The sequence below is a fragment of the Apodemus sylvaticus genome, chromosome 8 (assembly GCF_947179515.1).
Source record: "Apodemus sylvaticus chromosome 8, mApoSyl1.1, whole genome shotgun sequence".
Classification (NCBI taxonomy): Eukaryota; Metazoa; Chordata; class Mammalia; order Rodentia; family Muridae; genus Apodemus; species Apodemus sylvaticus.
Genome location: NC_067479.1, coordinates 83,650,886 through 83,676,775, shown reverse-complemented (window position 1 = coordinate 83,676,775; position 25,890 = coordinate 83,650,886). Strand labels below are relative to the sequence as shown.

The 25,890-nt window shown below is 42.3% G+C and overlaps 2 pseudogenes; both read left to right on the top strand.

Moving 5' to 3' along the window:
* The first annotated feature begins 496 nt into the window (after positions 1-496).
* On the top strand, positions 497-1,203 carry LOC127691131 (protein TMEPAI-like; annotated as a pseudogene).
* A 9,686-nt stretch (positions 1,204-10,889) lies between these two features.
* Positions 10,890-25,263, top strand: LOC127691102 (BTB/POZ domain-containing protein 6-like; annotated as a pseudogene).
* Positions 25,264-25,890: the final 627 nt, after the last annotated feature.

Genomic DNA, 25,890 nt, shown 5'->3' with positions numbered 1-25,890 from the left:
GGGGATTTTCTGGGGAGAAACCAGGTAAGGGGACAACATTTGGAATGAAAATAAAGCATATATCCAATTAAAAATATTTTTTTAAAAACTTGCCATAAAAAAATATCTCACAAAATCTCAACAAGGCAACCGATGTCCTTGGTCTTTAATGAGCTGGAGGAGGTGCTCATCTGCTGAATGCCTGGTGCTCAAACTAGCCTGGCAACCCTGTGCCCTGGCCACCCACCAGTGACCCGCATGCTGCAAGTGGCACATCCAGGGCATGCCTCCCAGGGACTCCCTCTCTTCGGCCAGGGTACCCTGCTCCCCATGGAACCTTGGCAGCGAATGGAGCCTACACCGCATTGATCTCTGTTCGCCTGGCCCAAGCCTGGCAGGCCAAACAGGGCTGCCCCCTGCACCCTCTGCATTGCATCTCATGCCTTCTGCTTCCCATGACTGCTTGATGGGGGTCAATAGCATCACCACCACTGCCACTACAGCCATCAGGCAGCCCAGTGTCTCCTGTGTGTGCCAGGGCTCTCTGTTCCCAGCATGGAGATCAAGGAGTTGGAGTTCATGGAGATCTTGGTCATCCTCATAATGATGATGGTGATGGTGGTGATGATGATCATGTACCTGCTGAGCCACTACAAGCTGTCAGCCTGTTCCTTCATCAGCTGACACAGCCAGGCCAGGGGAAGAGATGACAGACTGAATTCAGAAGGGTGCCTCTGGCCCTCAGAGAGTAAGCTGTCAGGCAGAATGCAGGAGCTGCAGGTCTATGCCCAGCCTCGGCCCACTGACTGCCTTGCTTTGATTCCCTTTGTCCAGTGGAGCAGCTTCCAGCCCACCTACCCCTACCTGCAGCAGGAAATCCCCCTGCCCCCCACCATCTCACTCTGTGATGGGAGGGCCCTGTCCTCCCAGCAGTAACTCAGTAACTCAGGGGCATCAGTGCCACTTGCTATAGCAGTGGTGGGTGCATGGAGGGGCCGCCTCCCCCCTACAGTGAGGTCATTTGTCACCACCCGGGCTCCTCCTCCCAGCACCAGCAAAGTAGCAGGCAGTCATCTTCCCTGCTAGGTGGGGCCCAGCTCCATCACCCTCACATTGCCCCACAATGTCCTCCCATGTCTGCCTGCATTTTGCCATGCTATCCAGAATGATGACAATGTGGTGAGATAAGAGGAGAAGGAGAAACAGAAAGGTCACCCCCTCTAGGAGTGAGACCAGGGCACCTGTAGGCAAAACCACAGAAAATATTCCGCACCTTCTAAGAGAGAAGAGAGAGGAAGTCGGGGGACCCAGGCCATGTGGCATGTGGTAGTTCTCCTCTCTCTGTATGAATGTTTACGTGTTCTGGGTGGTCTGGAAGCAGAAGTTCAAGAAGCCTGCAAAAGAAAAAGGAAAAGGATACCATGTTTCTTTGATGAGCATTGTGTGTCTTGAAGGCAAAAGAGAAAATGCTCCACTAGACTTTTCTTCACTGTTCTTAGTTGAGCTCCATGGGTGAATGCTTAATTTCTTCTGTCTATGATGGCTTTACTTAACTTTAAAGACATATTTGCAGAAAACCTTTGATTAAGATGTGCAATATTATACACACACATACACACACACACACACACACACACACAGAGAGAGAGAGAGAGAGAGAGAGAGAGAGAGAGAGAGAGAGAGAGAGAGAGAGAATTCTGTATGTGGGAGAAAAGGAATATTTTTAATAGTATTTTTGTTACATTTATTTAATGTGAATTTGTACTTCACTTCCTTTTCACTGACATGTGCCTTAAACATGCCTGAACATATTAAATACAATGTTCAATGACTTTCCAATGTCAATCCACCAAACATCAAATCTGTTAATGCCAGATCCAGCTAGACTTTATGTTAATTAAACAGTGTTCACATAATTCAAAAGATACAATTGAATTCGCTCTTTTTTTTCTTTTTCTGTTCTGTAAATTATTTTATATATTTACATCCCAAATGCTGCCCCTCATCCAGCCTCTCCTCTCAGAGTGCTTCCCCCATCCATGCCACCTCTTCACCTCTGAGAGGGTGACCCTACTGGGCATCCCCCACCCTGGGGCATCAAGTCTCTGTAGGATTAGGCACCTCCTCTCCCCTAGTCTAAACAAAACAACCCTCTGCTATAGAAGTGCCTCAGGCCTCAGCCCAGCCCCTTTATGTTTTCTGGAAGGTGGCTTGGTCACTGGGAGTTCTCAACTGTCCAGGTTAGCTGACACTGTTGGTCTTTCTGTGAGGTTGCCATCCCTTCATTTCCTTCTCCTAACTGTTCAGCTGGTGCTTGACCATGAATACTTGTATCAGTCTCAGTCAGCTTCTAGGTAGATCCTCTCAGAGCACAACAGAATATCAGTAATAGTGTCAGTATTGGTGCCTGTCCTTGGAATGGATCCAAAGTTGGTGCATTTGTTCATCAGGCATTTGTTCAGTCTCTGATCCATCTTTGTTCCTGCATTTCTTTTAGATTGGAACAATTTTTGGTCAAAATTTCTGTAGGTAAGCTAGTTTCCCCATGCCTCCACTGTGGGTCCGGGAGTTGGTATCTTCAGGTTCTATATAACCACCATTGGGCATTTCTGCTAAGGTAATCTGCATTGAGCCCTGAGAGCCTCCCCAGTCCCAAGTCTCTGGGACTTGCTATAAATGCCATCCACTCCTAAACCTAACCCCCCTCTCCCCACAGCATCGACATATTTCCATTCATTCTCTGGCCTTCTTACCTTTTTTCTTGTCTCTCCCCCTACCTACTCTCCATTATGCTCCCCTCTCCCTCCCTTCTCCTACCCAGGTTCCTCACTCCCTCTGCCTCCAATGTCTGTTTTGTTTCCCCTTCTAAGTGAGATTCAAGCATCCTCACTTTGGCCTTCATTCTTGTTCAACTTCTTTGGGTCTGTGAGTTGTATTGTGGATATTTTGTACTCTTTAGCTAATATCCACTCATCAGTAAGTACATATTATCCATGTCTTTGTGGGACTGGGTTACCTCATTCAGGATATTTTCTAGTTCCATCTATTTGCCTGCAAATTTCATGATGTCCTTGTTTTTAATACCTCAATAGTATTCCATTGAGTAAATGAACCACATTTTCTGTTTTCATTCTTGTGATGAGGAACACCTGACTTGATTCCACTTCTTGGCTATTACAAATAAGGCTACAATGAATACACTGGAGTACATGTCATTGTGGTATGATGGAGCATCTTTTGGGTATATGCTCAGAAGTGGTATAGCTGGGTCTTAAGGTAGAACTATTTATAGTTTTCTGAGTACCCAATAAATTGATTTCCAGAGTGGTTGTTCAAGTTTGTAATCCCAACAGCAATGGAGGAGTGTTCCTTTTTTCAACATCCTCAACAGCAAGTGTTGTCCCTTAAATTTTGATCATTGCTATGCTCATTGGTTTAAGGTGGAGTCTCAAGGTTGTTTTGATTTGCATTTCCATGATGACTAAGAATGATGAACATTTCTTTAAGTGTTTCTCAGCCATTCAAAATCCTCTGTTGACAATTCTTTGTTTAGTTCTATACTCCAATTGTAATTACATTACTTGGTGTTTTGGAATCTAACTTCTTGAATTCTTTATATATTTGGATATTAGTCCTCTGTAGAATGTAGGGTAAATGAAGATATTTTCCCAATCTGTAAGCTGCCATGCTGTCCTATTGACAGTGTTCTTTGCCTTATAAAAGGTTTTCAATTCCAAGAGGTCCCATGTTCATCTTAGAGCCTAAGCCATTGGTATTCTTTTTAGAAAATTTTCTCCTATGCCAATGTGCTCGAGGTATTTCCCACTTTCTCTTCTACTAGATTCTGTGTTTACAGATTTATGTTGCAGTCCTTGACCCAGTTGGACTTGAGTTTTGTGTAGGGTGATAAATACTGATCAATTTACGTTATTCTACATATAGACTGCCAGTTAGACCAGCACCATTTGTTGAAGGTGCTTTCTTTTTTCCACTGTATGGTTTTGGCTTTATTTTTATTTATTTTTTAAAATATTTTTATTTTCTATATTCTTTGTTTACTTTCCAAATGATTTCCCCTTTCCCGGATCACCCCTCTTTGAATAAGAGACTTATTCAAAAAGAAAGTTGTTTTCTGAAATAGAAGAGGAAAAAACTGGCAATTTTTTAGTGCCAACTCTGAAAATGTATATTACCTTGTAAAGAAAAAATCCTACAAATCAGGGGTTTAAAGCTATTTGTATAAATGTTAAGATTTTGCACTATTTTTATATATCAGTGCTTGTTTGATAAAAACTTCTAGAGTGTGTTGAGACTTGGAGAAATGTTGAGTTTCAGCCTGAGTAGAGCAGCTATGGTGTGTCCCCCAGGTCTCTGGTCTCAGAGACCCCCACTGTAGAGGAAAGCCAGGTTCCCAGGGCCTCCTGCACGCAAGCAAATGGATGTTTCTGTCCAGACAGACTGTGAACAGTTAAATATTCCCTGCTGAAGGGGAACTGTGTTGTCCCTCTGGGTTACAGCTGAGCCAGAACCCCCCAACCTCCCAAAGAGGCACTCAGTTACAGATGCCTTTTCCAACTTGAAAATAAACTGTTACCAAGGGAGGGGGGGAGAAATCTGAACAATAGGGCTACTCAAATAAGACCAAACAATGACAACAGCAGCTGACATGCCATGGGGATGGAGTGGTTTCACAAGGCTCCAGCTCTAAATAAAGAACTGTGTTCAAAGAGCCACAATGAGAAAGGTAGAATTAGTATTCCACGGATGAGCCCTCTGACTGGTTATGTAATACCCGGTAGCCATCCCTACCAACATCAACAAATAGGCCACAGTAAATGGACCTTGAATTGTGTCTTGGGTATTCTAAGCTTCTGGGCTTTTACCCAATTATCAGTGATGCCATACCATGTGTGTTCTTTTGTGATTTGGTTACTTCACTTAAGATAATATTTTCAAGTTTCACCCTTTTGCCTAAGAATTTCATGAATTCATTGTTTTTAATAGCTGAGTACTATTCCATAGTGTACATACTCCACATTTTCTTTATCCATTCCTCTGTTGAGGGGCATCTGGGTTCTTTCCAGCTTCTGGTTATTATAAATAGGACTGCTATGAACATAGTGGAACATGTGTCATTACTAGATGCTGGGGAATCCTCTGGGTATATGCCCAGGAGAGGTATAGCAGGGTCCTCCAGTAATATCATGCCCAGTTTTCTGATGAACTGCCATACTGATTTCAAGAATGGTTATACCAACCTGCAATCCCACCAGCAGTGGAGGAGTGTTCCTTTTTCTCCACAACCTCTCTAGTACCTGCTCTCTCCTGAGTTATTTTTAACTTATCCATTCTGGCTTGTTTGAAGTGAAATGTAAGTGTTGTTTTGATTTGCATTTCCCAGATGACTAAGGATGTTGAACATTTCTTTAGGTGCTTCTCAGCCATTTGTTATTCCTCAGGTGAAAATTCTTTTTTTAGCTCTGTACCCCATTTTTAGAAAGGTTATTCTGCTCTCTGGAATCTCTGCCCTCTGTTGGATGGAGGAGTAGTAATGATCTTTTCCCAATTTGTTGGTTGCTGTTTTGCTGAATTGACAGTGTCCTTTGCCATACAGAAACTTTGTAATTTTATAATTTTATGGGGTTCTATTTGTCAATTCTTGATCTTAGAGCATAAGCTATTGGTGTTCTGTTCAGCAAATTTTCCCCTGTGCCCATGTGCTCAAGGGTCTTCCCCAGTTTCTTTTCTATTTCTTTCAGTGTGTCTGGTTTTATGTGGAGGTCCTTGATCCAATTGGACTTGAGCTTAGTACAAGGAGGTAAGAATAGATCAATTTGCCTTCTTCTACATCCTAGCTACTAGTTGAACCAGCACCATTTGTTGAAAAGACTATCTTTTATCTACTGGATGGTTTTAGCTACTTTGTGACCATAGGTGTGTGGGTTCACTCTGCCAGAAAATATTTGCAGGGCTCTGGTAACTAACCTTCACCAGCTATCTGACTAATATACACAATAGCTTTTCAATTGCTCAGAACAAAATATGTTATAATTAGACTTGATATCCTGACCTGATTTATATATGCAATGTGTCAGATTTATAGTAGAATAAAGGTAACCAGAGACAATTCTCCCAGAATTGGCCACATATGAGGGGCCAGAGATATGGTCAATTGTGGGAAACTGACATCAGTGATATGTGGCCTGGTAGCAGAGGATAAGAGTACATGCTTGTTTTCAATGATACTTTTTCTGGTTAGGTAAAAGGTATATTCATTAATCTGAAAATGCTCTAAACCTTGCCAGGTACTGGAATTTTACCACTCTTTTGGAATAGTTTCAAACAATAGCTGAGTGTTCATAGCCAAAACTTGTCAATTACCGGTAAATGATTTATGAATAGATGGAACCTTCATTGTGCATGCAGACATCACAATTCTGGTCCCATGGAAATAAAGGAAAGTTCATTGATGGGCACACAACAGAACACTCAGGAGAGTCCATGGAATGGTAGATGGGCTTCCTTCTTAATTTGGGCCTCTTCTATCCAAATACAGGGAGGGATTCATGCTTAAAGTATTTGTTTGGAATGCCTCTCCAATTTTATTCCAGGCTCAGAGATCATCAGTTAGCCATACTCTATTTCTTTTTCATAGTTTAGGTCCTCCAGTTCTCCATAAGCAATATTCATCTGACTATCTGAGAGACAGACTGGACTTGTGACTTCCCCAACATCTCCACAGACACCTTTGAACCTTGTTATAGTGATTCTACATGGCTGAAGGTGGTAGTCAAAGAAAACAATCAATTTAGAAAGGACTTACATGATGTTTCCACTCTTACACCTCAAAGGTTAGATGGTATTTTACCACAGATTTGGCACACCCAGATCAAGAAGGCAAAAACCACAACTGACAATGCCAAAAGGAGTTCCTCCTGAACTTATGAACCCATTAAGATTGGGCTTCACCGGACCTGAGTTCTTTCTAACCCCTATCCATCCTATTCAGTCTTAGGTATCTTTTGAGTGCAGGATCATAGTCCAACCCACAAGAGCCTCAGGCCTGGAACTAGGAACTCAGACAGGTAGATACTGGAGAAGGGAAGGGTTAGTAGGACTACAGAGCAGCAATCCAATGTCCCTGCTGAACTTTGCTAACAGAAGCCTACTTTGTCTGGTTGTAATTGAGAAATGGAGAATGCTGGATTTTATCTTTTAATGAGTGGACATAAACATTACAACCTGATAGTCCCTTGTAAATGAGTTCCTATATTAATAAGAACAAAGGAGTTTCATTGGAAAAACCGGATTCTAAAACACAGATTTCAAGAAAAAGCATATATTTATATATTGAAACAATGTCTCCTGTCAAGGCAAGGGCACAATAAAAATACAATCCAACTTGCATAAAATTAAAGTTCCAGGAGAATGACTGTGGCCTCTGGGAAACAAGACAACCTGGGAAGTTAAACAAAATGTTACATGAATGGTCCACGGAAATAGATTTATAATGGAGAAGAATCTTCCTCATCCAAGTATCCAAGAGCTTTAGGTCCTACTGAAGGTGAACTGCCCATGCCAAGGCCCTAACAAAGTCTCCCCATCCAAAGTGCTTGACTTGTAATGAAGTAGAGCGAAATCCCTAGCTTTGGAAGAAGAATGTGTCATGGGCTATCTCCTGGGACAAAAGAGCCACCCCAGGAAAGAGCACCTCAGAAACTGGCCAATATGGGGCAAGCTAGTTAGCAGGTAGGCCACAGTACTTCCTCGTGACATCATCAGTAGTCACTTCCCTGGACAATCTCTTGTATCCAGGAGAACCCGAGAATCTTCTGTGATGTCACCAGTGTTGTGGTGACACCAACTGCCTGTGGTGTATTTCTTCAGAGCCTACTGGGTTCAGAAGCAGGCATGTTGTCCATGCTGCGCAGGATATTTCGGAGGGAGAATAGAATACAGACAGAGATCAGGCCTAGGCAGAAGAGGCAGAAGGAGGCTGGTCTTCTGTCATGTTGGCATTTAAGAAGGAGGAAATGGTCATGGGGAAGGCACAGTGAGTCCTGGACAAGGGTCAGGGAGCTTCCTGGAGGAGGTGGGCTTGAGATGGTCCTTCCAGGAAAAAGGGCTTATGACTTGGATCCTCAATATTACTCAAAGGCAGACCCAGAGTCAAGAATTTCAAATGATTAGTTTGCAGAGGCAGGAATCGACATGCCTACAGTTGCTTTGCTGAGAGATCTTAATTTCTGCCTGAATGACAAATTATGTCAGGGAGAAGCTCTATGAGAATAGTACAAGGTTGCTGTCAAGATAGCGAGTTGGTGATTGGAGAAATTAAAAAAAAACCCTCATCCTAAATAGTTTACTATAGGTTACATGAATATGTGATGCCAAGGACAGAGAGGGATATTCCCCTGTTCATGAATCAAGGTCTCAGACTCTTTGGTTTTACAAAAATATGATGTGGCTTGACTCATTATATGGGCTAGTATAGTGAATGTGCTTGCATCACCCATTTTATGAAGCCCTGATAGGTGTTCACTTGTGGGAGATGTTAGGTGCTGGCGTTTATGGTCACTCTTTTTGTGCCAAGCATTATGGTCTACATTGTCTGATAAGAGCTGCCAATGCCCTCCAATTCTTCTTGCCTGGGCCTGTTTATATAATTCACCGCTAGGGGGCCTGCAGTAGTGAGTGAGGATTACATTTAGTGAAGGCGGTTGCTGAGCAGTCCACATTGAAGATGATTTCCTTTTCTTTCAGGGATTCACTGTGTCTCTAGAATTTCCTCTTCCTTGGTCTTATGTTTGGGAGTAAGCATGGCTTCTCTATTCCCTGTCTTATCATCTCCACAAGTTTACTAGTGTTGATCTACCTACAGGGTCTGTTGGGAAGGCATCATCACAACCGTCCACCATCAATGAGGAGGAGCAGAGAATGGAGAATTTGGACAAGCTGAAAGGGGATCTCCAGAAGATGGAAAATGAGAGAGACGAACTCCAGGAAAACCTGGCCCATTACACTAACCAGGATTTGAATGACAGGTAGTCATTTTGCCCAGGTTTTTGCTGACTATCTTGGGCCCTCTCTGTTAACCCCAGGTTTTCTCTTATCACAGGAGACCATAGCTCCAAGGTAACCTCATGGTCAAATTTATTTTGCCAATTCGATGTTCAACACAGAACTTGAAGTTCAGAGGAGATGTGGTCACAGGCTCTTTTGATTGCTCCAAAAGTATATCAAAGCCTGTGGCATGATTAACAGTTTAGAGGGAGAAGAGGAGTAGTATGCGAGCGCTCTTCCTGCATTTTTAGAAGCCTGGACAGGTGTTTGTTTGTGGGAGATGCTAAGTACTGTGTGTTTATGTAAATCACTTTTGTAATTGACCTAGAGTTGCTTTGGGTACAATTCGTCCAGTCAAGAGCTACAGGAGCATGGTCCCATGTCCTGCCTCTCATTGTGTTTGGATCGGCTGTCTGCTTTTCTCCAATTTTGTTCATGATACTCTGAGATGATGCCACATCATTGTATTTATATGACATTCTGATTGTATTTGTGTGTGTGTGTGTGTGTGTGTGTGTTTTCCACTAATGATCTGTGGAGTTTGTGTTGTGTGAGGTGGTTTTGTCTGACTCAGTTTCTAAGTAATTGGTAGTGATGAGGCCAAGGAGCCTCATTTCCAGCAGCACAGCATGTGACCTCTGTGTTCACCTTGGGAGCACATTGAAAACTTCTGGTGTATGTTATAAAGCCTTTTCCCTATACATATTGATTAAGTCCTTTGGGAATTATTGTACAAAAGAACCAATGATTGACAATTCATTATCTGAAAACAGAAGAAGAGTCATCACAGGATTAAGGTGGACCCAGACCAGTGGCACAGGCTCCTGGAAAATTGTTGGAGAGCTAGTCCATTCCTTCAAGACCTCTCAGGGAGCTAAAGCATGCCAGCTCCCTTCTCTTATTTCCTTGGCTCTACTGTACCCAGGCAAAGAGTAGTAAGTTTAATAAGCACCTGGGAGAACCAGTACCAAGGAGGAAGGATGTGGCTTATATGGGCTGGAGTAATTGACCATTAAGCTTGAAGTGATGTGATACTTGTATCCTTAGTTCATGGGAATATTTGCTATTTGTGCCCTGCCTTCCCACAGGAACAACTTTGAGTCATTCATGCTTAATATGCAATACCACGAAATGATGACCGACCTCAAGAAAATGCCTCAAGAGCTCAGTGTGGCCTTGTCCAAGTGCAAGGAGCTAAGTAAAGAAAATCAAATGTACTGGTAAGTGACTACCATGGTCATGACCCAACTATTAGGCACAGAGTGTGTCTGCCCATTCTTGTCTTTGAAACAAAGTGAGGGCTCAGGTTATATATACTGCATACCTCTTAAAAGGAATCCTGCCTCCTTCAAAGCATTACCTCCCCTCAAACTATTATACTTTCCATTTCAGAATTCATGAGATAGAAAAGATTTGCACAATGATGGGGATATCAATCAACCTTGAGCTTTTTGGTTGTGAAAGTAGATTTATATGTCTGGTTTGCATGAGACACAAAGAAAGATTGTGGAAATTTTGGGTGTATTATCCTTTCCTAAAGAAGATTGGCTCTCTAACTACAGGTGGTTTTTAATACCATAAAGACATTAGTACACATGGGGCCCATGTCCTCTTCTGGAAGATACATGTCTCCTATTGCAGTCAGTGTTTTCAGAACTACCTTGAGTCTTCTGTAATGTGGCTGTCCTCTGCATTTGAACTTCCTCCATGAGATATTTCACGGTTAATCTGGACTGTAGTCTGAGGCTGTCTGGAGATCAGGGCCCCTTGAAGGGGGGTGGTACTTGGAGGTATAGGAGGAAGATGGATGCTCCCTGGGAGTGACCATATTTTGTTTTTGGCTCAGGATGAGGAATAAACACTTCCTGGGTGAATATAACCATCAAAAGCCCAAAGTCAAGATGTTGTGGACTGAGAACAGACACGTGTTACGGGAGCAGATTGCACTGGAAGAGGACACCAAGTTAACAAACATTTTGTGTATAAAAGCCTTCAAGATATTTTATGACCTACTACCAAGCAGCAGCAGGTAGGATGAATGAAGCATCTCGGGCAGGTTGCTCTCCTGTTTAACCATAAACAGAGTCAGTTCCCTTTAAGCATCCTGAAACTTATCTAGGCGCTCTACTATGTCTCATCCAGTTGTTCATTTCTCCTATTAATTACAAGAATTTCCGTGGAGTTAGCCTCTTGTAGGACACTGGACAATAGACAAGTAGATCCTCCTGCTGAAGTTAAAGCTGTAGTTTATTATGATGTATAGTTTGAACACACATTTCACACATACATGCCACACACATACATGCCATTATGTTAGAAAGGTTCTATGTGGTGCCTCCCTTGTAGTAGTACAGAACTTTGATAGATAAAGTCATGTCATTAGCTCATTTGCTTTGTAGGAGTCATTTGAGGGCATTTGTAGGCTGGTCTCTTTATACATATGTGTGTATGTGTGTGTGTGCGTGTACACACACACACATGTGAAATACAAACGTGTATATTGGTGGATGTGCTGAGAGGTCAGGTATTCACATGTAGTTTTGTTCAGTCTTTCTGTAACATAGTCCCTTGTGCCCAGGTCTCTCCCTGAACTTGAAACTTTCCTGCTTTGCTTAAGCTGTCTGACTAGCATCTTGGAATATTCTGTCACCTCTTAGACAGAGCTCCTTGTATCGTTTGGTCTCTAGTTATTGTCACAATGTTCATCTGGACATAAAGAGGAAGAACATGGTGGCTTTCGATATATATATATATATATATATATATATATATATATATATACACACATATATATGTATAACAAATAAAGAAAACAAAGAATATACATATATACAGATATATGTATATTCTTTGTTTACTTTCGAAATGCTTTCCGCTTTCCCAGTTCCCACCTCCACATATGTCCCATAAGCCCTCTTCTCTCCACCCATTCTCCAATCACCCCCTCCCATTTCTCTGTCCTGGTACTCTCCTATGATGCTGGATCAAGCCTTTCCAGGACCAGGGCCCTCTTCTTCCTTCATTCTTGGGAATCATTTGATATGCTAATTATGTCTTGAGTATTCAGAGCTTCTGGGCTAATTAATATCCACTTATCAGTGATTGCATTCCATGTGTATTCTCTTGTGATTGGGTTACCTCACATAGGATGATATTTTCCAGTTCCAACCATTTGCCTAAAAATTTCATGAAATCATTGTTTTTAATTGCAGAGTAGTATTCCATTGTGTAAATATACCACATTTTCTTTATCCATTACTCCATTCGGTATATTTTTATGCAAACATTTTATTGTTTTTTCTTCTTCTTCTTTCTGTAAGCATCAATTTTTTTATCATGGAGGAATCCAATGCCTTTTCCTCCAGGTGTCAGACACACTCTTTGTCCCACTGTTCCTATTCATGGGCTTTCTTTTCATCAGGCTGGAATCACGAGCAAGAAGGAGGAGGGTGTTGGTGGCCAGGATGGCTCTTACTCAACAAACCCGGGCTCCATGTAAGCCACCAGTGAGTTTTCAACCCAACAATGCCTTATTAAAGAATCAGAAACCACATGTCCAAATCTTAAAAGTGAATAATTTCATATTTAGCTCAGCCCACCCTTCCCAAATCTGACTATGTGACCTCAGATGACTTTTCCTAGTGTTTTCCTCATACATCACAACTTCCAGACCCTGGGATTTGAAGCCCACCCATGTGAGGAAGAACCACAAGGCAGACACAGTACTATTGGAACCAGAGCAGGATGTGGCACACAAAAGCAAATTTCAACAAGAGCTAGCTGCAGACATGAGACAAAATAGGGCTCCAAGAATCTGGGCAGTCCTATTTAAAAGGATCCTTAGGGACCTGAACACCAGACTGATTGTTACATGAATGTTTGGGGCACTTGTAGGTCAAGGGGCACAAATCCAGTCATTCAGGTGTCATAAAAGTTGGTTGCCTTGCCTTGTGGGAAAGCAGTGTGGTTAGCCGAGGGACCACTAGGCTATACCACCTGGTTCTCATGCCAAGCCATCTGCTGGTCCTCAGAATCCAGTAGCCCCAGAGACCAAGTGTCTTCCTGAAGTTCCATGTCTGAGTCCTTCCACTGCCCTGGGACCTTCACACAGTGCTCTTTGTCTCCCTACCTTGTGGATGGCATCAGCTGTGGCAGAGGCCACACAGACCCTGGGAACAGGGGCTTTCCAGGCCTCTTCCCCTCCTGCCTTCCCCTCTCCTCCCATCCCAGTCGGCCACCATTAGCTTGCCACTGTAGGCAGAGGAGTTCCTGCACCCTGACAGCAACCCCTTCCAGATCTAAGGTATGGAGTGGTGCCTCAGGATGCTACTTGTGGAATTATCTAGGAACCAGGTCCTCTGTTCTGCCCTGTGGCTCCTCCCTCAGAGGGTCTTGGGCCACAACCCCTCCTAAGACAAAAGGTAAGGCCCCAATCTAACTCTTTCTTAATTAAAGTCATTACTAATAAATAAAGTCAAACTATATAAATATATTAAAATTAAAAATTAAAATTCTTTGTCTTCCTTGTCCTAAATGACCCCCTAGAAATTCATGGTATCTCTTATTGGCTTCACCAAGATGATTCATGGAATCTGGGTGCATCCCTCTGCTGATACTGTTATGCTGAGTATATCACGGGCATGGCTTGCTTCAGTACAGATTCCCTCTCATCATTTTGTAGAGTGATGCATTTCAGAAAAATCATTGCCTATTAATATACTTGCCTCCTTCTGACTGACATTCAGGATTTTTTTAAACGCATGAACTATAATGTGTTGTAAAGTTCCTGGATAATAACCGTGGAGAACTGTGTTAATTGGTCCTACCAGGGTCTTCAGAGAAGTAGCCAAGGTAGGTTTAGAGAGCACAATATGTATCATCTTGGAGCTTGCTTAAAGATGATCTTGGAACCCTCTATGATAGAACATTGAAACTTCCATGGGCCAGTGTGTTTCTGCAGAACTTATAACATACTTGTAGTATCAGCAATTCTGTGCATGGAAAAAGTTCATGACAAGGAAGTAAGTACTGGCTGGGCAACACAGCATGCATTAGTCCAAGAGCCCTGTACGCAGCTTAGGTTTCACTACTTCAAGGGACAGTAAATGTGCTGAAACATAGCAGTCTTTTTATAGATCTGTGTGGGACCGGGGCAGGGATGTTTGTATGTGTTTGTGCTTTTGCCCAGGTGTGTCTTAGCATATTCATGTTGTGTATTTGAGTAATGGTAGGTCCTTGTTGTAAGTGCCTGTATATACAAGTGTGTACTCATGTATTTTTGTATGTATGTGTTTGTCTGTGTGTGCATGTGTGCAAAGACCTGCACTTGTGTCTGTGCATATATGTATATATTTATATGTATATATTCATATATTCACATCGTAAGTAAATATCTTTAATGAAAATAGAAAACACCGTTAATGAGAAAAGTCCTCTCCCTTTTCGTTTTGCATCAGGGAAACTTCAGATACGGCAGCCCATCATCAGGCCTCTCCACCTAGCTCATTAGAAAATAAGGAGACAAAAGTGGTGTAAAGTCAGATTTTCAAGGGTTTGTAGAGGAAAAAGTATTTGTGTATATTGAAATCATTTGAAGGAAAACAAAAGACTGTGGTACATGGAGAAATGGAAGAGGCTGCTGTGTCAAATCTACGTTCCTGAGAATCAAAAAGGCTGGGTTAGTTATTGTGTCCCTTGTCTGCTCTTGGTGAATCCTGCCTGCATCCTGGAAGGTCAGGCACCTCAAGTGCATCTTCTCAGCATTGCAGATTGTTTTCTTTATTGCCTACTATCATTTTCTTTCCTACTTTGACTACATTTGACTCAGGTTTCCCTGGCCATGGAATTTGTCCAGGGTGTTATTATTTTAATGATTGAGTTCCTTGGTACTGCATCTGTATCAAGCCAAAGGACCATATATATGGTGAAGTGCTAGAACAGGGCTGCCTCAGACACTTAAGAGTCTGAAGCACAAACCCTGTGTTCTCTCTCTAGCCCTCTGTTACTGCTGTTATTCAAAATCATTCGCTCTGAGATAAAAGGATCCTCGAGGAGTGCTGGGAGAACTTCAAATGGCGGAGAAGCAGTATACTCAGTAATGTCTTTTATTTTCATTACCTGGGAATGCAAGCATGTTTCAGCAATGAAGTACAATACTTTCTGTGAAAACATGTGCTTGTGTGTGTTCAGGACTGTGTGTGTGTGTGTGTGTGTGTGTGTGTGTGTGCAAGGCTTGTGTGATGCAGAGTCATTTAGATGTCTCTGAGATGGCTTGTCAGGACCCAAGTAAATTTCATGTACCTGGAAAAGTGTTTTATTTTTTGGTGGGAGTCTCTGTTCTTCTTCATAGTTCTCTGCCTCAGTCACCTAGGAGAGCCTAAGAATATTGTTCTAATCCAGTTGAAAAGAACTTCTGTCCATGAAATAATTGTGATCCATGGAGTTTCTGGTGATTCTCTACTCCTTCTTTCCTTTTGAGCTCTCTAGTATGATGAGAGACACTTGTCCCTTAAGTTTCCCCACAAATAATCCTAAAGGAGCCATAAACATAGGAGGGGCATCTCTAATTTTCTTTATCAATATCCCTTTTAAACTTCAATGCTTACTCTTGGGAAGATTTGCATGCAGCACACACTTACTGATTATAGTATCTCTTCAGTGTGCATGGATTTCCTGTGAGATGGATTCTCTGGAGATTCACAGATGTATGAGTTGACTGCGGAACCCAGTCAGGATTCTGCAATGTAGATATAATAAGAGCCTTTACTTCAGTGTTGGGTAGTTTTCTGAGAAGACCTGTGAATAATTTTCAATTCAGACATTGTACCACAGTTATACTTCAATATACTATGAATGAACTATTGGAGAAATGTGGTATTTTACTTTAAGTCCACCACCATGTGTAGTTCACAGTTCCCTATCAAGCAATATTTTAAAGGTGTGCAAAACATCCAGGCCCAGGTCCGATTTGGCCATTCTCCTTTGGGGATACAGGACATGACCTCAGCTGAAGGGTCTTACTGCATTGCGCTGCTGAGTAAACCTGGTGTCTGCTGGAGAGCTGACATGGCAAGTTCTCAGCAGGCCTTTTTCTCTTCTTCCTCTAGGTCTGAAATATTGCAACAGGAGCTTGAATGTGGGAAAGACCCTATCAAGATCTCCCTCAGACACAACTCCTCACCAGGAGCACTGAGTGTGGAAAGCAAGTGAACCACCATTGCATCTCATCCCTGCAACCACGGCCATCTTGGGCTGCATTTTTTTCTTTTTTGACTTCTTATATGTGAAGATGCCTTTATTTTGTCTAGCCTCTAGTCCATCAAGTGTGCAGGTCTGGAAGGTTTCAGAGAGGTGCTTGGGACATCAAGATCTGCTGGGCACCCAGGAGGAGCTAGACAAGGTCAATTTTTGATGGTCCTGATGAATTATTTCAAGGTGATCAGTCATGTGATCTTGAAAACCTTTGAGGTACCATCTGTCACATGTCTCTTGCATAGCCTTGGAAGGACTTTTCTACCAGCACCTCCCTCCCCAAAATGAGGTATGCCCACTTTCATCTTGAGGAGATTCTTATCACCACTGACTGCCTTTGTACAATTTTTCCAAGTCCAACAACAACAGCCAGTAGGACAGTGCTTAAAATCTGCAGCAGTAAAATGCTGCTTCACTTAATTATTATGTTTGGTTTTGTGTTAGAATTTTGATTGTTTGGGGTATTTAGTTTTCTTTTCTTTTGTTTGAAGTTTTGGTGTTTATATTTTTGTTGCTGTATTTAATTTGCTGTTTTGCTAAGTCTATATATTGTATACATTGACTCCCACAGTTTAAGCCGGTATTGAGTAAAATTAATGTGTTCTTATGAATTAAACATAGTCTCTATTTTTTCTCCCAAAAGAACCTACTGTATTCATGTGTGGCTCACAGTCCTATAACACGAGATGTAGCAGGTGGGAGGGGACATCTTCAAGTATCGTGTGGCTTATACTTCATAATGAGTTCCCAGCCAGGCAGAGCTACACAGGGAATTGGGCTTTGATGTGCATAGTGTGTCAAACTCTGTGGATCCCAACGCCATGATGAAGAAAGTATCCATGCTGTATCTTTATAGTCATTAATTTCACTACAGTTATACTGTACTGCTCTGTGGATGATCATGTGGACCAACAATAGTTGAAACACAACAGTATTTTTCTAATACCTCCCATAGTCAGCTTGAGAAATTAAAAAAGCTTTATCATAAAAGGAGTGGTTTGAATAAAATTGACCCTCAAAGGCTCATATTTGAATGCTTGCTACCTAGTTCATGGAACTGTTTTAGAAACACTAGGAGATATGTCCTTGCTGGAGGAAGTATGTCACTGGAGGTGTGCTTTGGGGTTTTAAAAGCTAATGCCAGTCCCTGTCTCTGTCTCTGTCTTTGAATCTAACTCTTTGTGTTTGAGTCTCTTACTGCTTGTCTGTTTTATTTCACTCTGTGTCTGTCTCAGTCTCTCCCATTCCCTCTCCCTGCCTCCCTCTCTCACCTCTCTCTCTTTCTCTCTGCCTGTCTCTGTCTGTCTCTGTGTTGCTCTCTGTCTCCTGTCTCTCTCCTTCTCCTTCTTTGTCTCTCCCTCTCTCTCCCTCTCCCTCTCCCCCTCCCCTCCCTCCCTTTGTCTCTCTCTGTCTCTCTCTCCCTCTCCCTCCCTCCCCCCCCCTCTCTCTCTCTCTCTCTCTCTCTCTCTCTCTCTCTCTCTCTCTCTCTCATGACCCCTTCAATACAGGGCCGTCAACTGCAACTGAGGCTGCACTTTCACCAATGGCCTTCCATGGCCGCTCACTGTGCCAAGCCTCAGCTGTTCTTCATGAACATTTCATGCCTTCAAAACAACTACAAGTGCTGTAGCAACTGTTAGGGGCGACTCTTACACATTACCTAGTACAGCTTCAACAGAAAGTAGAACCTGGCAATCTCTGAAACACAGCTTCTTTCTGCTGTCAGCAAATACTACCCAGAAGATTTCTCCTCAGTGATGTTGGTTGCTTCGTTGTCACTACTAATTTCATAGCTCCAGCTCCAGCTACCGAGCATCAATTGTCCCAGTAGTCTCCTTCTCCTCTTGACTATCAAGTAAGAGACACATGGTTGAAGCAGCTTGAGTTCTGCTGCTTTCTAGAGGTGGAACATGGCCCCCTCATTCCATGACATTATCAATAGCTTCCTCTTTTCCAACTCTTTCAATTTCCGAGATTGGCTGTCCTGAATCTTGCTCTATAGATTGACACTGAACTCAGAAATCTGCATGCCTGTCTCCTGGGGTTTATGAGTGTACCACCATGCCTCTGTACAAGTTAATCTTCACATAGAACTTGCTTTGTTTATGGATGGCCTAGAACACAGAGATCTCCTTGAATTTATCATCTGGGATTAAAGATGTGTGGCAACATGCCTGGATCTATAGGTAGTTGGTAGGATCTTGTATTAAAGTCCTCCTCCCTTAACTTGTATCTCTTGAATCCAAGATTAATCACCATTTCACTTCCTAATACACCATTAATACTTCAAACACATATTTTATATTTGTCTTTCTATGCTCCCTACACATGTTTAAATCCTTTTCCTGGGACTCACCAGGAGAATGATGTCTATGAAGGGCATTTCTAAGACTTCTGGTATAAATGTAATTAATCTGATTCCCTTCAGCTTAGCCTCAGACAGACTCTTCAAAAAAGGGTTTAAAGTAGCCACATTATTAACCAAAATACCACAGAAACAATCCCTAAGTCATATTCTGAAATTATTCTCCACTGAAACCATGTAGGGCAGGTCTATACAGTTCAAGTCATATTCAGCAACACATTCTTCCATATTCCTACTAGCATAGCCCATTAAGCCCAAATTAAAGCATTCCACTGCTTTCTAAACTCTCACAATCCACTTTCTTCCCAACCAAAGCATGGTCAGGCCTATCACAGCAATACCCCAGTACCTGGTAGTACCTTCTTTCTAAATTAGGGTTTTCCTACTTTGAACACACACTATGATCAAGGCAAGTCTTATAAAGGACAACATTTAATGGGGGATGGCTTACAGGTTCCGAGGTTCAGTCCAGTATCATCAAGGGAGGAACATGGCAGCACCCAGGAATGTATGGTACAGGAGAAGTTGAGAGTGCTACAGCTTCATCTGAAGGCTGCTAATGGAAGACTAATTTCCAGGCAGCTAGAACCCACAGTGACAAATTTACTCCAACAGGGCCACAACTTCTGATACTGCCACTCACTGGGCTGAGGATATACAAACAATAAAAAATGCTGATGCAAATATACTCAATAAAATTCTCAGAAACAAAATCTAATAATGCATCAAGATGATCATTCACCATGATGCAATAGGTATCATCCCAGGGATGCAAGAATAATTCAATATGTGGACATCCATCAACATAATCCACTGTATAAACAAACTAAAAAAGTATCAATGGTTTATCCCATTAGATCTTGAAAAAGCCTTTCAAAAATACACCACCCTCATAGTGGCAGGGTAAGTGTGGTTGGGATAGTGAGGGGAAATTGGGAAAGTGGATAACATTTGAAATGTAAATAATTGAGATAACCAATAAAAAAGAAAAAAATAACATTAAAAAATCACAAACGGATGTATCCCTGTTGGATACAATGGATCCAATGTAAATAGGAGATCAGGAGCTACAGATGCAACCATCAGCAACAGCATATAAGAGGTTGAAATGAGAATCTTGGGCATAGTAGATACCATAGATGATATTGAAAAGTCAGCTAAATTAAATACAAAGTGTAAAAAGCTCCTAACCCATAACATGTCCAGAAGATTCAGGACATAGTGAAAATTTCAAACCTAAGAGTAGTAGAAATAGAAGAGGGTGATTGTTACCAGTTCAAAGGCCCAGAAAGCTTCTTCGACAAAATAATAGAAAAAAACATCCTTAACCTCAAAACAGAGATAGACATAAATGTCCAAGAAGTCTACAACACATAAAATCGATTGGACTGATACAGAAAATCATCCTGTCCCATAATCATCAAAATAGTACAATGTACAGAAGATAAAAAGAAAATATTGCAAACTGTAAGGGGAAAAGGTCAAGTAACTAACAAAGGCAGACCTATGAGAATCACACCAGCATTCTCACCAAAGATGATAAAATCCAGAAGATCCCAGACAAACGTCATGCACAGCCTACAAGAATACAAATGGCAGCCCTGGCTACTATATGAAACACAAGTCTTATCATCCTAGATGTAGAAACTAAGATATTCTTCCAGAAAACCAAACTTTACAATCTCATTCTACCAATATAGCACTACAGTGGATACTAGGAGCAAAATTCCAACTGAGGAGTGTAATTATACCCAAGAAAACACAAGAAAAGAATCATCTCACAAGAATCATGAAGAAAGGGAATCTCTCACAACACCACCACGAAAAGGAAAATAACTGGAACTAACAATCATCTCACTTTAATATCTTTCAACATCAATGGATTCAATTACCCAATAAAAATACATAGACTAAGAAACAGGAACCATAAACAGTATCCAGCATTTTGTTGCAGACTAGGGCTTTGTGGAGGGGTGGGCAGAGGTTGGTGCCAGTGGGAGGGCGTCCCCTGCAGCACAGCTGGCCTGGCTCCATGCTGCTGCTGGTGTCCTGCCTGCATGGACTGGGACACAGTTCCTAACCTCCCTGCTGGTGCTCACAGGGTCCTTTTCCAGGCCCATCTTGGTGGGAATGCACAGGGCACAACACAGACCAGTGAGGAGCTGGCCCCTGCAGTAGGCAAGATGACTGTGGAACTGTACCTGCCTGCCAGTGTATCCACAGCTACTGCTACCCACATCTCCAACAGCAATGTGATCAGCATGGCTGAGAGCAGGAAGGTCTCTGCTACCAGCCTGGCCTGGCACCGCCCTGCTTCTGCCCTTGTCAGACCACAACACTGAGAGCCCCAACTGGCAGTCCTTCCATCCTATGCTGCACTAGAGTATGTCTTGGCTGTCTGCAGCTCAATCTTCTATGACTTGTTCTATGGGATCTTGCAGAAGTCAAGTCAGAATTCAACAATCATGGTGTGGAGCCTGCTGCTTTCTTGGTTTTGCTAAAGCAAATGTACAGCAATGACATTGATCTAGAGGCAGACACAGTACTTGCCAATTTGCATGCTGGTAAGAAGTCCATTGTAACTGCCCTAGCCAAGGTCTGCATCAACTTTCTGGAAATAAATCTGGAAGCCAAGAATACTTGTGTCCTGCTGTCCCAGAGCAGAGGATTTGAGGATCCTGAACTGACCTAGCAATCCTGGGAAGTCATTGATACACAGGCTGAAATGTCCCTGAAGTCTGAATGCTTTGGTGAAATTGACAGTCAGACACTGGAGTTCATTGTGACCAGGGATGCCCTCAATACCAAGGAGTCTGTGGTCTTGGAGGCTGACTTGAACTGGGCTGAAGCTGAATGTAAGACACAGGGCCTCCAAGTCACTCCTCACAAGAGGCATGTTTTGGAAAGAGACTCTACCTGGTTCAAATTCCAACTATGACCATAGAGGATCTTGCCAATAGTTCTGCCCAGTCAGATATCCTGACTTTAGAAGAGACCCACAACATCTTCTTTGGTACACTGCAGCCAAAAAGCCCCTCCTTGAATTCACCCTGACCAAGAGGAAGGGCCCTGCTCCAGAGGTGACAACACTTCCGGACTTCTGGCTACCACAGTAAACAGTGGAGGTACCATGGGGGATGTGACAGCATCCAATCTGCAGTGAACAGCCTGGTGTTCATTGCTGGGCCAAGATGGCATTCCACAGGTGGAAGGCATACTTGGATTCAAGGTAGTCCTAAATCCCTGCCCAATGATACCCTAGCTTCAGGACCCTTGGCCTCCCATTCAAGACAAAGATTGCTACCAAGTCACTTAAAATAGTTCCAAAATATTTAAGTGAATTTTCATAATAAAGATTTCCCAGAACAAGAAAAAACATAGCTGGTCTCATAAGAAAAGCCTATGCTCAACAAATCTGGAAAATCTAGATGAAATGGATGATTCTGATTTATTTAACTATTTTTTAACTGTATGAGTGCTCTGCTGTATATACACGCACATGCCACAAGAGGGCAACAGATCCCCTTATAGATGGTTGTGAGCCACCATGAGGTTGCTGGGAATTGAACTCTGGAGCTTTGGAAGAGCAGCCAAGGGAGATGGCTCTGAACTGCTAAGCCATTTCTCCAGCTCACTACCACATACCTAAGTTAAATCAAGATTAGATAAACTATCTAAACAGTCTCATAACCCATTTGGAAATAGCAGTTACTAATAAACCTCCTAACGAAAAAGCCAGACAACAAATGAGGTCATTGAGTCTCTAATCCTGAATGAGTCTGCACAAATCATGTTAGAGACTTTAAAGAAAGGTGTTTTTGATCCATCCCTATCACTTCCAGATGCCTCCAAGCCTTGTTATCTAGAGATCCATGAAACAAAAGTTACTGCAAAGGGCATGGAACCACACATATTAGGTCCATAGAATCACAGTGTAATAGATCTATCCAGTGTATTGAATCCTTTATCCCCAGGCTGGTCTACATGTGTAAGAGCTGTGGTGGTCTCCAGTATTCTAGTGAAAGAAGCAGAAAAGTTAACTTTGAGTCAGCATTTGATACTTACATCACCCCATGCAGTTGAGGTTCTTCTCAAAGGAACACCAGAACCCTGGGTGTTCTATGCATGTGTGAAACAATAGCAGGTCCTGCACTGAACCATCCTGGAATCTGGTTTGAAAACCCCACTCTCATCAATACTGCTATCATCTTGCCAGATGATAACCACAGAAGTTCATCAATAATAGCATGAGGAAACAAACCTGATGAAAGAGATCAGTCTAGACTTAATGAACACCACCACAACCACAGAAAGATTCTGATGAAATGCTCTACATGGATGGGGACATCTTCATTAAACATGGAACCAGGTACACTGGGCTTCAGCAGTTATGGTAACTGAAGTAAATGATTTGGACCCAAGACTTATAGACCAAATGTATGTTGAAAAAGAAGACCCATTATCACATACTAGGAAAGTCCCTATGCATAAGTTACTGCACATGTGAATGTTATGATCTACAGAGGAGGGCTCATCAGTGCTGGGAGAATGGCTTATGCTCTAAGAACAAGAATCGACAAATGGGACCTCATAAAACTGCAAAGCTTCTGTAAGGCAAAGGACACAGTCAATAGGACAAAACGGCAACCAGTAAATCGGGAAGAGATGTTTACTAACCCTACATCTGATAGAGGGCTAATATCCAACATATACAAAGAACTCAAGAAGTTAGTCTCTAGAGAATCAAATAACCCTATTAAAAATGGGGTACAGAGCTAAACAGGGAATTCTCAACTGAGGAAACTCAAATGGCTCTAAAGCTCCTAAAGGAATGTTCAGCATCCTTAGTTATCAGGGAAATACAAATCAAAACAACACTCAGAATCCACCTTACACCAGTCAGAATGACGAAGATGAAGGACTCAGGGGACAGCAGATGCTGTAGAGGATGTGGGGGAAAGAGGAACACTTCTCCATTATTGGTGGCATTGAAAGCTGGTAAAACCACTCTGGAAAACAGGTTGGCAATTCCTCAGAAAATTAGAAATAGTACTACCTGTGGATCCAGCCATACCACTCCTGGACATATACCCAGAAGGTGCTCCTACATGTAATAAAGATACATGCACCACTATGTTCATAGCTGTCTTATTTATAATAGCCAGAAGCTGGAAAGAACCAAGATGTCCCTCAAAGGAGGAATGGGAACAGAAACTGTGGTATATATACACAATGGGGTACTATTCAGCTATTAAAAACAAGGAATTCATAAAATTCTTAGGCAAATGGATGGAACTAAAAAGTGTCATCCTGAGCAAGGCAACCGAGTCACATAGGAATGCACATGGTACACACTCACTAATAAGCAGATGCTAGTCCAAAAGCTCAAAATAAACAATTTACAATACACCCAGCACAGGAAGCTCAAGAAGAAGGAGGACTTAAGAGAGGGTTCTATGGTTCCTCTGAGAAAGGGAACATAATACTCACAGGAGCAATAATGGAGGCAATGTGTGGAGCAGAGTCTGAACTAAAGCCCCCCCAGAGACTGCCCTACCTGGGGATTCATCCTATAAACAGTCACCAAACCCTGACACTACGACAAGAAGCATGTACCAAAAGGAGCATGCCATGACCATCTCAGGGGGGCCCTGCCAGAGCCCTACACATACAGAGACAGAAACTAGCAACAAACTATTGCACTGGGTATGGGGTCCCCAACGGAGGATCTGGAGGATGGTCCAGAGGAGCTGAAGGGGTTTACAGCCCCATGGGAAGAACAATGACTTCAGACTCCCAGACATCTGAAGACTCCCAGGGACTGAACGATCAACAAAGTGGTACACATGGTTCCAACCAAAAATGTGGTAGAGGAATGACTTGTTGGGCCATCAGTGGGAAGAGGGGTCTTTGGTCAGGTAAAGGCTCAATAGAGTCCCCAACAAAGGGAAACGGACGGCGGTTGGGGGAGGTGGGAGTGTGCTGGGTAGAGAAGCATACACATGGAGGCAGGGGGTGGGAAGAGGGGTTGGGAATCTTTGGGGAGGGGGGCTTTTGTGAGGGGGGAAATTTGGAAAGGTTTTACCATTGGCAATGTAAATGAAGAAGATACTCAATTAAAATAAAATAAAAAAAGAAAAAAAAAAAACAAAGAGGAATTCCTGCATCTCCCAGAAACTAATTTCCTTCTTCCATGAATTTCTTGATTTAAATGCTGAGGACATAAACTTAATGACTCCCTTGAGGTCAGAAGTAACCAGGGCACTGACCAGCCTGCCCAAAATTTAAGCCAAAGAATACTGGGGTCTACTTACATTCTGGTGCATTCAGTTCTCAGAGCTCTGGCCCTGTGCAAATAAATAAATGTATATTAATAGAAACACTACAAAACTCTCAGGAGAGTTCAGGAATGGGGGAGGGGCCTGCTTCTTACCTTGGGTCTATTGTACCCAAGATAGGGAAGGATTCATCCCTATAATATTTGCTTGGAATGACTTTCCCATTTCTTCCCAGGCTCAGAGATCATCATTTAGCCAAACTCTTAACTATTTCTTTTTCATTATCCAGGTACTCCAATTCTCTATGAAGGCTATTTATCTGACTAGCCAATATACAGACTAGTCTTCCAACTTCCCAAACATCTCCCCAGCTACCTTTGAACCTTGTTGTAGTCATATTATATACCTAGAGGTAGTAGTCAAAGACAACACAAATTGTTAAAGATGTACATGATCCTTTTACTCTTGAATCTGAGAGGTAAGGTGGCATTTTACCATGCATTCAGCACACTCAGGTCACAACGGTGGAAGCCACAGATGACAATGGGAAATGGAGTCCCTCCTGAAATTATGGACCCATTAAGATTGAAGTTTCACTAGATCTGAGGCCATTCGATCCCCTATCCATCCTATTCATTCTTGAGTATCTTATGAATAGAGGATCATAGTCCCCCAAAAGCCTCAGGACTAGAACTGGGAACTCAGACAGGTAGATACTTGAGAAGGGAGAGCTAATAGGACTACAGAGCAGCCATCCAATGTCCCTATTGACATTTATTCACAGATGCCTACTTTGTCTGGTTGTATTGGAGAACGGTAGTACTTAAGATTTTATCTTTTGAAGAAGGGACATAAACTTTGCAATTTGATCTTCCCTTGTTCTTAAGTTCCAATATTGACAAGGATAAGGAAGTATTCATTGCAAAAATGGGATTGTAAAATAGACATTTCATG